At 38.6% G+C, this 12,298-nt stretch overlaps 1 protein-coding gene and 1 pseudogene across 1 annotated transcript in view; one reads left to right on the top strand and one right to left on the bottom strand.

The window, feature by feature from the left end:
• LOC134730558 (uncharacterized) overlaps window positions 1–12,298 on the bottom strand; it is a 119,446-nt gene that overhangs the window by 104,511 nt on the left and 2,637 nt on the right. The window lies entirely within an intron of this gene.
• Window positions 194–4,156, top strand: LOC100970921 (uncharacterized; annotated as a pseudogene).

Genomic DNA, 12,298 nt, shown 5'->3' with positions numbered 1-12,298 from the left:
CAATTATCATCTCTAGCAAAGAAACACATATATGAAAATAAAAAATTTATAATAGCAAATATAGAGAAATTAAATAGAACCTGCTTTGAGAGGTGGATTTCATTTGAGCTTCATTTTGTTGCTTCTGCCCTGTCACCTTAATTTGTTTCACACATTTGCACAAGTTCACATACAAGTTGTATTTTTTGATTCCTTTATATTATGGAAAAAGAAAAACATATTTTAAAAGAGATAATATCACAGCACCCAACATCAATACAAAAACTCAGAACTTATTTTTACTGTATTTTTTAGATTTTTAATTTTTCAGCGAAGCTGCAATAACAGTGTACATAATAACCACTGATTTTTCTACATGAACTGTTCACAGACTAGAAAATTCTGAGATTTTATAAAAGTTTAAAAATCCTTAAAAATGTTTTAAAAACCCTAATTATGAGAAGTACATATTCTGTTATCAAGAATCCTAAAAAGTTTAATTCCAACAGCTACCTTGCCCTATAAAACATTTGTTTGCCTGTCAATCTGTGAGGTTGGATCGAGCAACTCTGTCCCACACAGCGTTTTCTTGTACTCATTAGTAGTAAGCATTGTGGCAAAGACTAATGTCCTCATGAAAAAGACAGCAAAATTCACTTTAAGTTCTACTGTACAGGTGCAATAGTCCTCTGAATAAATTGTAAAAATTAAAAAAAAAAAATTTTTTTTGACACGATCTCACTCTGTTTCCCAGGCTGGAGTGCAGCGGTGTGATCATGGCTCACTGCAGCCTTGATCTCCTGGGCTCAAGCAATCCTTCCACCTCAGCCTCCCCAGTAGCTGGGACCACAGGTGCACACCACCACACCTGGCTAGTTTTTTTATTATTATTTATGGAGATAGAGTCTCACTATGTTGTCCAGGCTGGTCTCAAACTCCTGGCTTCAAGGGATTCTCCCACCTCAGCCTCCCAAAGTGCTGAGATTACAGATGTAAGCCACCATACCTGGCCGGAATTTTGTTATTTTGATTTAAATGCTGAATGAAGTAAGTTTTAAAGCCTATATTATTCTTCCTGATATAACTGACAGAAGGATAAGTTCTCATATTAGGTTCTTTAAAAGTTAATATATTTGGTGGCAACACAGAAGAATAGGAAGATCGCTTACCAAGGAGGTAGGTAACCTGGATCTCACTTACTCTATGGGGTCTTAGGCAAGTCATTTACTTTCTCTGAGTCTCAATTTCTTCATTATAAAATCTAAAGACTTGGATTATTTCAATGGTCTTGACAGGAAGACTGCACTGGAATTGCCTGTGGGCATTCTGACTTGGTAGATATGAGAAGAAAGGGCCTAGATAAATGTATCTTTACAACGTCTCATAAATGATTCTGATGCATATTACTGGTTAAGAACCAATGGTATAAATAATTTCTTGGGTTATTTGAAATTCTAAGAATCTACTTTTTACATCCAATCAACGGAATTTTAAAAACTCCTACCTTTCACTATTACATCATTCTTCTTGATGAATAAGTATATTTTAGGAAATGGAGAAGCTGCCTCTAAATTGTGAATAGCTTACAGTTATTGAGTGCTTAGCAGTCTAAGGTGTTAACTCATTTAATATATGTAATTCAATCTTCACAACAACACTAAGAAGTAGGTACTACTATTATTATCTGTTTATTACAGACAGGAAAAATGAGGCACAGAAAGTAATTTGCCCAAGTTATGGAGCAGGTAAGTAGGGAAATTGGGCTGCAGAGTTTAAACACCAGAATGCTCTACTATTATTCAATAAATGACCTATATATACCAATAAGCCCCATCACTATTCCCCACCCGAATAGTGCTGTTTTCCCTGCTACTACAGGGGAAAAAAGGGGTATGTTTTTAGAAAATCTTTGAGAGCAGAAGGGAGAAGCTGGGAAACTCAAGAATGAAAAAACTCAAGGGACCTGGGCCTAAGACCTCTGGCCCTGAATTACAACTAGAGACTACTTTGATTTACAAAAGCCTCTTTAAATAGGGTGACTATTTTTAGGAGTTATTTTCCTTCAGTTATCATTTCATCCCATGATGTCTAAGACATGCTCTTTTTGATTGAATAAATATTAATTTAAAAAAATATTAGAAATGTACCTTATCAGATGAACTAGACCCAAAACTGTAAAGCAAAACAGGAAAGGATAAAAGCTACGTTAGAGTCAAAGGGAATGATAATCAAATGATTCAGCCTATTGTTAATTTTGGGTATGCAAAGGAGAATTATAACACCATACTTTGGCATAAGGTAGAGATTAATACATAACACGGTATAACCTTCCCTTCCCAACAGTATTAGATGGGCTGTCTACTTGGGTGATGAATTTACTCAGGATGAGGGCAGGAATTCAGGTGAAGGAGAAAGACTGTAAGCCAAGTGTCAAAGTCTTTAACATCTTTAATAAATCAAGTCTTGAAAGACTATGAATATGCTAAGTACAGGGGAGCAGATATTCTAGAATGAGGATCCTTCCCTTTTCTCTATGAGCTTTCAGTCTAAAAACATGTTATACAAATGCAGAAGTAAGCAGCCGCTTAAGAAAAATGAGTAGTGTTTTCCTTCATTCATAAAACTAATCTTTATACTGCTTTGCAGACTTGGCAAGAACCTCTGGTTCACATTTTCATCCAAAGGCTAGATTTTCCCCACTAAAGAGGAATGGAGAATGAAATTACCTGCTAATTCAAGCAAGAAAAATATCAGCTCTTGTTCTCATAAATTTGTGAAAATAAATTACAACTAGATTGCCCCAGTTCTGATTTGAAAACATCTGGTGAGACCACTAGGTATAGTTTCTCACTACTTTTTTTTTTTAAAGTGTAAAAACACACATATTCAAAGGTTTTAAAGATAATCTTAAAAGAACAGAGTAGCATGCTATTTCCTGACACGCTGACCTTTACACAAAGAATGTTCACTTTCAACAAACTGAAAATTACTCTTACTGATGGCTTCAGAATATCACTGTCTACCTCAGAAAGCGGAATGTTTTGTACAAATCATAAATAAGTGGCTAGATGGACACTATTTGGTCATCAAATGATCAATGTAGAGGGCAGGGGGAAATTATTTCTGCAGTACCAACCATATATCTGGTACTGTGCAAAGGGAAAAAGGAAACGGGCTGGGAATGGTGGTTGATGCCTATCATCCCAGCACTTTGGGAGGCCCAGCTGGGAGGATCCCTTGAGCCTAGGAGTTTAAGACCAGCCTGGGCAACATTGGGAGACTCCATCTCTACAAAAATAAAAAAACTGGTGGCAGGAGCCCGTAGTCCCAGCTACTCAGGAGGCTGAGGCAGGAGAATGGTGTGAACCCGGGAGGCAGAGCTTGCAGTGAGCCAAGATCGCACCACTGCACTCCAGCCTGGGTGACAGAGCAAGAATCATTCTCAAAAAAAAAAAAAAAAAATTCGCCAGGAGCAGTAGCACACATCTGTGGCCCCAGTTACTTAGGAGGCTGAGGTGAGAGGATCGCTTAGGCCCAGGAGGTCAAGGCTGCAGTAAAGTGTGATTGCACCACTGCACTCCAGTCTGGGCAACAAAGCAAGACCCTGTCTTAAAAGAAAAAAGGAAATGTAGAATATGATTCCTAATGTCAAGAAACTTACAGCTTATTGGTCAATTACATAATACTGGAGTCCAGGACCATGTCTTACTCTTAAAAAAAAAAAAAAATCAACCACATCGTTTAACATAGGATTTTATAAATATCAGTGAGTTAATAAAAAGTTAAAATAATACAAAAAGCTTAGAATTGAGCAATAAAATGCATGTTTAATATAGGCGACTGGGCCAGGCACGGTGGCTCGTGCCTGTAATCCCAGCACTTTGGGAGGCCGAGGCGGGCAGATCACCTGAGGTCAGGAATTTGAGACTACACTGGCCAAACATGGTGAAACCCCGTCTCTACTAAAAATACAAAAATTAGCTGGGTGTGGCGGCGGGCACCTGTAATCCCAGCTATCTGGGAGGCTGAGGCAGGAGAATCGCTTGAACTCGGGAGGCAGAGGTTGCAGTGAGCCAAGATCGTGGAACTGCACTCTAGCCTGGGTGACAGAGTGAGACTCTGTCTCAAAAATAAATAAATAAATAAATAAATTAATTAATTAATTAAATTAAATAAATAGGTGACTGAGTGAAGAGATAACAGTTAAGGTGATGTAATTATAATCTTTGAAACCTCTATTAACAACGAAAACACATGGCCACAAGGAGGGGAACAACACACACCGGGGCCTGTTGGGGGGTGGGGGACAAGGGGAGGGAGAGCATTAGGACAAATACCTAATGCATGCGGGGCTTAAAAGCTAGATGATGGGTTGATAGGTGCAGCAAACCACCATGTCACATGTATACCTAAGTAACAAACCTGCACATTCTGCACATGTATCCCGGAACTTCAAGTAAAAAAAGCAAACAACAAAAAAACCTCTATTAAAAAATCTTCTTCCTATTCCAATTTTATATTTTGAGTAAGTACTGACACAGGAAGGTCTCTACTCCTACTTACTGAAATCTTTAAGAAAGAAAAGAGTGGGTTAACTTGGCAAAAAGAGACAGGGAAAGGAAGAGCAAACCAGGCAGAATGAGTATCACATGCAATTCTCTCTTCTGTGTAGAAAGAACATGGTATGTACCAAGAACTGGTGATATCAAATAGTGAACTAGAAAGTAAGTTCCTTGAAAAATTCAGGATAGGATCCAAAATGGAGCAAAATTTTCAGCCTAAAAATGCTCAGTGTGATATACAAGATAATGTAAAATTTGAACCATTCTGTTGTTGGCCAACAGTGGGAAAATGGTTAGGTAAATTATCATATGTCCACAACACAGCATATTTTGCAGCCATTAAAACAATGTATATGAAGAGTTTTAATTTACATGGAAAATGCTTGTTATGATGCAAAGTGAAAAAACTAGGACATTATTTTCTCTATGTAATATATTTACAGAAAAATTTTCTAGAAACAGAATGGACTAGAATGTTAATCATGACTTCCACTGGGTGAGACTGAATGTTCTATATTTTTCTTTATTGTCTTCCATGTTTTCCATGCTATGCATTTAAAAACTTTTAAAATTGGAAAAATACATTTTATTGAGAAAATGAAGAAACAGAAGGACTTATCTATATTTACACATCTGAGAATAAGTAGTCTTTTCTGGCCTCTGGAATGAGGATGTAAAATAAAGCAAAATCTAGGAGAATCCAGTGTCAATAACAAAGTTTTCTGTGTGTGTGTTTTTTGAGACAGGGTCTTGCTCTGTGACCCAGGCTGGAGTGCAGTGGTGATCATGGCTCACTGCAGCTTCAACTTCCTAGGCTCCAGTGATCCTCCTGCCTCAGCCTCCTGAGTAAGTGGGACTATCACCACGCCTGGCTAATTGTTAATTTTTTGTAGCGACAAGGTCTCACTATGTTGCCCAAGCTGGTCTCAAACTTCTGGGCTCAAGCAATAATCTCACCTTGGTCTTCCAAAGTACTGGGATTACAGGCATGAGCCACCCTGCCCAGTCTCAGTAAAAAGCTTTTTAGTGGGAGTTTTTCTGGAATGTGATTTACACTGTGAATATTAAAATGCAATAAACTTTGGGGCCAGGGGAAACTACCCTGAGATATGTTGATCCAAATAGATACCTTGCTTCTGAGATTTTGCATCTTAATTATTTAAATTGGGAATTTTATCTATCCTTACTCTATGTGTGTTTGGTCTCCTCCTGCCTATCTATAATATAATCCATTGGAAATGCTCCAATATCAATTCTGGATATGTAATTTAAATGAGGGTCCTGGAAAGCTCAGGCATCAGTTCTAATATTACTCTATTCTGAAAGTTTCTTTTATTTCTTGTTCCTCAAACATCATCTTTAATTTATAGGCTATCGATTCCTTCCTTAAGACTATTACTGCTAACTTATGGAAGTGGAAGTTGTTTCAGAAAAGTTTTGCCTCTCTGAGTAACTAAGTAAATTAATTGGTTAAAATGAATAGAGAGATCTCTGTTCAGGAAATTCATCTCTCACCACATGATAAATCTGACTTTGGTTTAAAGAGAAAGAAATAAAATAATTCTTTTAGCCAAGAATTATTTTATTATTATTCATTTAGGCAACAAATATTTATGTGCCTACCTTGTACCCAGGAAGGTTCTATGGAGAAATTGCAGAAACCTGCATATAAAGCCTTTTGGGACTTTGTATAGTTGATGCAATTGACTCCAAAGTTTGCCATACTTACTTAGGCCTTCCAAATGCCTCTGAAAGGGAATGAGTTTCTTTTCCATCATGGTTTCATAAAGGCAAGAGACTGGATGAAGGGCTGGGTACAAATTTACTTTAAACTAGGCCAGGGTTTTTCAACACCTGCACTATTGACACTTTGGACCTGATAATTCTTTGCGCTGCAGGGGCTGCCCTATGCATTGTAAGATGTGATAATCAAAAATGCCTCCAGATATTTTGCCAAATGTCCCCTAGGGCAGCAAAAATCACCCCTGGTTGAGGAACACTGAACTAAATGATTCAGACATTTGCCGTACAGTAGTTAAGAAAACTGAGTTATCTGAAAGTGAAGGAAAGAAAAGGGATGACACAAAGAATAATTTAGCTTGAGGCTGGGCGCCATGGCTCACACCTGTAATCCCAGCACTTTGGGAGGCCAAGGCAGGCAGATCACTTGAGCTCAGGAGTTCGAGACCAGCCTGGGCAATATAGTGAAACCCTGTCTCCAAAAAAATATGAAAAATAGCTGGGTGTAGAGGTGCACGCCTGTAGTCCCAGCTACTCAGGAGACTGAGGTGGGAGGATTGCTTGAGCCTGGGAAGTCAAGACTGCAGTGAGTTGAGATTGGGTCACTGCACCCCAGCCTGGGTGACAGAGTGAGACTCTGTCTCAAAAAGAATAATTTCGCAGGGCATGGTGGCTCATACCTGTTATCTCAGCACTTTGGGAGGCTGAGGCAGGAAGATCGCTTGAGCCCAGGAGTTCGAGACCAGCTTGGGCAATATAGTGAGACCTCATCTCTATTAAAATAATTTCTAAAAAAAAAAAATTTAGCTTGAACTCTACCAAATTTGCTAGAAAACAAAGTATCTAAATGATTGAATAAGAAAGAAAATACTGCCACTCTTGTCAAATCACTATGCCCTTCTACCTTCTCCTTAAAGATGAATGAAAAAACAGTGACAAGACAGTCTTTCTTACCATAGAAATGACTACTTACATAGCCGCAGCTCAGAAGATTCTCTAAGTATAGGAGTAAAAGTAATAAATCTAGAGTTTGGAGGCATGAGTTCCCACTAAACAGCTTTATTTCTTTGGACCTTAGCTTACTGATATGTAACGGAGGGGTGTTGGGCAGGCAGTAGAGAGAGTTGTAAACAGATTTTTAAATTTTTTTAATTCAATAAATGTTGATAACTTATATTCTAGGCATTATACTTGGATCTAGTATATAAAAGATGAAAAGACATGGTCTGCTCCTTCAAGAAGATAACAGTCTATTAGACTGACAGACTAACAAACAACTACAATAATATAAGCATTATAATAGAAGCACATACAAAGAGAAGTGGAAGGCTAGAAATAACACCTAAATCTGTTTGAGGAAATCAGGGAAACCTTTACAAGGAAGTGGCATTTGAGCTAAAACTTGAAAGATAAATAAGAATTTTGCCAGGAGATAAGAAGGGAGAATGTACTATGCCAGTTAGAAAGGCAAATGCACAGAGATTTGATAGTTTTTCAAAAAGAATGGCATGTTTACGAAGCTATAATACCTCAGAGGTGCTAGAAGATAAATGGAAAAGGTGAAAAGGTATGAAGCCGAATATCTATCTAGGCCAAATCATGAAGTTGGTATGCCATAAACACTGTTTTTATGGCAATAGATGATAATTTGACGTAGACGATAACTTAAAATTTATGTGGTACACAGATCACCCTTGCAGTACAGTAGAAAATAAAATTAGTGGGGAATAAGCCAAGAGACCAATCAAGTGACTACTGCAATAGTATACCTAAAGCTAGTGAAAGGCTACAAAAGGACAATGATTCTGTGGACAAAAATGGGGAATATTCAGGAGAAAGAACAGGCAGGACTTGAAGTATGAATGTTGGCGGAGGGGATTACAGCTAAAGTGTATTCAGATTGTGCTAAGTATTTTTGGCAATACTTCATTTAATCCTTATAATATCCCTAATAGGGATGGAAAGCAGTCCAATTTGCTAAAAGGTAATTTGCCAACGAATCAGTTTGCTATATTTACCAAATACTTGTTTTAGAGAATATTCACCTCAATATATTTAATAAATGTATTCTTTTTTTTTTTTTTTGAGACATGATCTTGCTCTACCACCCAGGCTGGAGTGCAGTGGTGCGGCAACCTCGACCTCTCGGGCTCAAGTGATCCTCCCACCTCTCAACCAAGCAGCCTCTCAGTCCCACAGGGTTTCACCATGTTGCCTAGGCTGGTCTTAAACTCCTGGGCTCAAGCAATCCTCCCACCTCTGCCTCCCAAAGTGCTGGGATTACAGGTGTGAGCCATCGTGCCTGGCCAATGAATGTATTCTTGGTACACTTTTTTAATGAATTCACTTTTGATGAAATGATTTAGAACCTAAGGTAAGTATATTTTTACCCGTTTTATTGAAGAGAAAACTGAGGTTCATAGAAACTGAAGTTCACAGTTAGCAAAGGCAGAATCAGGTCTACAGAGCTAGAACTTTTTTTTTTTTTTTTGAGACAGGGTCTCACTCTGTTGCCCAGGCTGCAGTACAGTGGCAACACTATGACTCCACTAACTCAGTCATAGATGTACGTTTGTCTTATATTAACTTTATTACTCTTTTGAGTTCTCGCACCTCATAGGTCCACCAGAATCCTACGCTCATGAGGCTCAAGGCTCACTGCAGCCTTGACCTCCCCAAGCTCAAGCTATCCTTCCACCTCAGCCCCCAAGTAGCTGGGACTACAGGCATGCACCATCGCACCCGGCTAATTTTTGTATTTCTGGTAGAGATGGATTTTTGCCACGTTGCCCAGCCTGGTCTCGAACTCCTGGGCTCAGGCAATCCTCCCGCGTTGGCCTCCCAAAGTGCTGTGATTACAGAGTTGAGCCACTGTGCCTGGCCCTGACAATGTTAATATTCTTAAATGAAGAACTATACCTTAAAAAAAAATAGATATGATGAAACTAAATTCCAAATCCAATGTAATAAGAGTAGCATATCTTATTATGACAACTTTCTTAAGTTTTTCCTGGGGGCTACCTGATGAAGATAATGAAGGTAAGATGGTTCTCTTTGCTTTTCTGTGGTGCTCTGCTCTTTTCTTTTTTTTTTTTAAACTATCAGAAATTGCCATCTATCTGGAGTCAACTACCATTTATATGTGACACATAGAACCCACTAACCACCTTTAAATTGTTATCTCAAATATTTGTTTCATCATCAATGTAGGTGGTATTATTTATTTGACAATACGAAAAAAGTCATCATAATTCTGCTTTCCGGGATATGAGAATTTGAAATCTTTTTTAACTCAACTCTGTAGTGCTCATGGTTCATAGCTGTACACAGTGGAGGCCACTCTAGGAGTTCAGTGGAGAGCAGCAACTCCTCTTTGGGGACATTTAGAAATACATGGGGAATTTTTTATTGTTACAGTGGCATGTAGTGCACGGGGGCCAGGGATGTTAAATGTCCTGCACAATGAAAAACTGTTTCACCAAAAATGCCAGAAGCCCCATTTGAGAAACCCAAGAGCTCAGAGCCATCAACTTCATGAACATGCGACAAGTATAGTCACACAGGGCCCAGTGCTTGGTTTAATGCTCTGTAGTCACTGTCTTGAAAATTGTAATACTTTTATGTTTGACTATCTGTTTTGTAAGTCCAGTGGTATAGCAGAGCATAATATGCAAGCAGAAGTATGTATCCTTTCTTCCTTGCCGTTCTATTTGCATATGGTCTCCATGATGCCTCATGACAAAGGATTCTGGTGGACCTATGAGGTGCAGGAACTCAAGAGAGTAACAAAGTTAATACAAAACAAGCATGTAACATCTATGACTGAGTTAGTGGAGGCATAGACAGTTCCAAGAGGCTACACTTTTCATTCAAATCAGAACTTGCTTCAGGTGCAGAAAGAAGGCAACAGCATCTTTAAGAAACACAAGTGATTACATCACATCCTTCCTTACTCATGTGTTACTTACCACTATTAGCCAACCATTTACACAAAAAATGATGACAAAGAATGAAAGGGAAAGTAGGGCAACTCAGCATTCCCTTTCCTTTCATCCTTCCTTACTCATCAGTAAGCAGAAGATGGAGAATGTTGGTAGAATGTGTGCATATCAAGAAGGAAAACAAAAATAGTTTAGTTTTGTGCAGAGTTTACACTGCTCTGATAGCACAAAATACATATGCATTTACAAGCTATGAATTGTATAATTTTGGTGATTCCACATACAATTGAAATGCTCTTATATTTGCATTTTAAAACGGCATTACACAATATAAAGATGAATGGTAAAATTCATCCTAAGAATTAAAAAATTTAATTTTTCTTCTCATAGAATGACATTAAAAAGCAAATTTAAAAACACTATGACAAGTGGAGAGAGAGACGACAGAACAAAGAAAAAGCTTTATATTTTAATACAGATAATAGCACATTTTCCCCTGTGTTGGAACAAGAGGCCTTACGTTTTCATTTTGCTCTGGGCTCCACAAATTATGTAGCTGGCTGTGACTGGCCTGGTTGAAGCAAAAAGGGATTAAAAGACACTATTTAGTTCACAGATCTCTCAGAGGGCCAGAGAACCAGACTTGGATAAACCAAGCTAGAAACAACATCCAAGAAAAACCAAACCACAAAGAATACCCATCCCACATCACAAAGCTATTCTAGTGGAAACCCATCCCAGCAATTCCTGCCAGTCAGCACCTATGACTCTAGAACAGATGCCACAACTCCTCCCTACCTACCCAGAGGAACCAGATACCTCCTTCATGGTATTTGTCAGAAGATACTTATCTCCCTGAGTGCAGTTGAAGCATCATGTTGCTCGCTCTCACATCCATGTCCTGAATGGGTACATCTGATTGCTGGAAACTAGGTCATATACTGAAGCCAGCTTCTGATTGTCAGCATCCTTTCCAACTAACTCCACATTTACTGAAGTCACTCTGGTAGAGGACACATTTGTACCATGTAGTCCCAACTAGTTGGCAGGTTGAGGTGGGAGGAGCCTAGCAGTTCAAGACCAGCCTGGGCAACATCGTGAGACCCTGTTCCTCAAAAAGAAAGCAAACCGAATTGGCCAATGCTACAAATTAGGGCCTTCCCTCTTCTCTAGCCATTGTTAAACATTTACTGATCACACCATTGATCTCACACCAGCAATCTAGCTGCAAAGGAGTCTGAGAACTGTAGTTTGTTTTCCAGCTTTTAAAGTACAGAAAAGTAAGCAAGAAGGGGGTTGGATGAATACTGAATAAGCCATGTTATAGTATCTGCCACAAAAGTATGGTAGCTACTACTGTCTGTTCTAGATTATAAACTGCTAACAGGCAGATGTTAACAGATGTTGAACAGTATTGGTAAAGGAGACTTGGTAGGCTTTTACTAAAGGCAGACATGCTAAGTACATGTCAGTGAACTAGAAAAGATGATTAAATGTTAATTCATATGATTAAAATACATTTTTAGGATGCTAGACTATAAACCTTATAAGGGAAGGGACCATGTCTGTTTTGTTTCTCACCATATCTCAAATCTCTCGGCAAGAAATAGCCACCTAAAAAAAAAAAAAAAGCACAGTCAGGTGTGGTGGCTCACACCTGCAATCCCAGCACTTTGGTAGGCCAAAGTAGGCAGATCGTGAGGTCAGGAGTTCGAGACCAGCCTGGCCAACATGGTGAAACTCCATCTCTACTAATAATACAAAAATTATCCAGGCGTGGTGGCACATGCCTGTAGTCCCAGCTCCTCGGGAGGCTGAGGCAGAATTACTTGAACCTGGGAGGTGGAGGTTGCAGTGAGCCAAGATTGTGCCACTGGACTCCAGCCTGGGTGACAGAGTGAGACTCTGTCTCAAAAAAAAAAAAAAAAAAAAAAAAAGCATTAAGGATATTAAGTATAGAGTTCAATTTTTGCATTTCTCATACTGTATGTAGATAAGACAATTCCAAGTGATTTTACTGTTTCTCAATGAATCAGACTTCTGGATATGAACATTTTACTATATTTTCACATACAT

This window comes from Pan paniscus, chromosome 5, assembly GCF_029289425.2.
Source record: "Pan paniscus chromosome 5, NHGRI_mPanPan1-v2.0_pri, whole genome shotgun sequence".
NCBI lineage: Eukaryota > Metazoa > Chordata > Mammalia > Primates > Hominidae > Pan > Pan paniscus.
The sequence above is the reverse complement of the archived record's forward strand: the minus strand, read 5'-3'. Positions and strand labels throughout refer to the sequence as shown.